The following is a 2,377-nucleotide window of genomic DNA, read 5'->3' as shown; positions in this document are numbered from 1 at the left end:
TTACTAACCCAGCTGATATTAATTTGCACAGATAGGGGTATAATTACTTATGGATTTCAGCTGGTTCCTTGCCTTACCAGAGAACTGCTTTTTCTTAGTGTGTTCAATACTTTTTTCATTCCACTTTATTACACATTACTTTATTTATGGACATTAATGTTGCGAATTCTTTATATTTCTGGATTTCTTGAGTTAATATTGATGTCTGGTGAAAAATTCATGTGAATAACCTTACTGGAAATATATTTACTGAAAAAAATGTTGACTCATTCAATACTTATTTCCCCCACAGTAGATACATAGATGGATGGATGGATGGATAGATAGATAGAATGACAGATAGAATATTAGATAGATAGATAGATAGAAAATTAGATAGAGAGATAGACAGATTCATGTTTGACAGACAGATTGACTGAATAGACTTGAAGATGACTTGTTTTCAGATCAGTTCTCAGATGGTCTTACCACAATGGCCAGTATGTGCATGAACTGGTGGCTAGATTGACCGTGCTTTTCGAAGAGGAGGCTGGCCTGACCGCAGTCAATGTAGCAGGAGCCACGCTTGATTCCACCTGTTTAATCAGTTGATCGTGGCCTACAATAGACTCAGGTGTGTGTTTGGTTAGAATGAAAAACCTGCACCCACACTGACCCTTTCCGTATTAGATTAGACACCACTGCTCTAGACGATTCTCCAGATATACTCCAACAGTTACTACATGCAGTTCACCTGCCGACCACAAGAGGTCACCATCTCCAGAGTGCTGAATTGTGAATTGGTTCTCTTTAACTGCCTCTTGGATAGAACACAGGTTCCCAACCCCAGTCCTACAGTGCCCCCTGTCCTGCACGTTAGTGTTTTCCCTGCTTAATACACCCACTTCTGCTAAGGAAGGCTGTTCATTAGATGATCAGTTGAATCAGGTGTGCAGGGAGCAGAGAAAACTGAATGTAAAATGTGCTGGGCAGCAGGACTCGAGGACCAGGTGGAGAACCTGTGAGGTGGGACACTGCAGAGTCTACTTGTTAAGTATTTTTAAGAAATTACCCTTTAATGTTTGACCTTGGCCTGAATATTCTAATCTGCCTGTTATTCCTGTTTACCATTAAACTGAGTGTTTAACTTTGACTGTTTGCTGCTATTCTTATTAAACTGCAAAAGAAGACTTCTCTGTCTCTGAGGTTTTGTTATATACATTTGTTTTATATTTACATACATACATATACATATATATATATTTGTTAGAGTCTCAGAACACAAAACACACAAACACCAGACTAAATAAACAGCAGATGGTCTTATCTCTGTCCTCAGTTTTTTTTCTTCCTTTTACAAAATTTCATGCCCAAATTCTAAATTTAATACGTAATATTACCACTCAGTGAACCAGTGTTTACTGTACTGAGTGTTCTGCTAATGATAAATGATAATAGCTGTTCCTGTAAGAATATACAAATTATTTGAGAGAATTTGTTAAACATATTTTTAAAATCCCTGCTATGTCAATTGCACAATTATTTAATCCGTTTGCTATGACATTCAAATCTGAGCTCGGGTGCATCCTGATTCCATTTATTATATTTGAGAGGTTTCTACAACTTCAGTTTGTTTGGAGAGGAGCATGTCTGTGTTTGCCAGAGCAAAACAAACAAACAAAAATAAACAAGATAACATTACATCAAGGCACAGATCTAGATAATTCATGCGTTCGAGTGAGAGATTAAACCAATTAATAACAAACACTTTTGATATAAGACCTATCTTTACCAAGGGTGCGAATAATTCTGGAGCTGACTGAATATATGTTATGATAAATGACAAGATATTAAAAGGAGTTTAATCAATTTTAGAGTAAACCTGTAACATAAACTAAGGAAACATATTATGAATATTTTTGTGCCAAAAATTTTTTTGTTGTTTTTTGTGAGTAAATCTGCTATAAGCAGTGGAGTAAATCGGAAGCAAGTTGAACTCACTGCTTATAACAAGTAACACAATATCACAACTTCTGTTAAAATATAACGAAAGTAAAGGCTCATCTCACTCAAGTCTCTCTGTTCAGCATCTCCTCTTTAAAGGTGCAGTATGTAATTTCGAAGATTGAGAATAATCATAGAATTTCAGTGGTACTTTTGAAAAGTCACAATATTACAATTCTTTGTTTTTGTTTATTTGGTTCAGGTTGCTGTTTATATTTCCTGTTTCACCACCACAACAGACCTGCTCAGCTCTGCATCTCCCAAAGTGTAGGATTCATGACCATTTCATTGCAAATGCAATTCACCTTCCAAGCAATTTTAATGAAAAATGTACAAACCGCCCCTTTAAAATCCTAATGTCTATCACATACTACTTGTAGCATCACAACTGAAA

The sequence above is a fragment of the Ictalurus punctatus genome, chromosome 24 (genome assembly GCF_001660625.3).
Source record: "Ictalurus punctatus breed USDA103 chromosome 24, Coco_2.0, whole genome shotgun sequence".
Lineage (NCBI taxonomy): Eukaryota > Metazoa > Chordata > Actinopteri > Siluriformes > Ictaluridae > Ictalurus > Ictalurus punctatus.
This window is presented reverse-complemented; position numbering follows the sequence as displayed.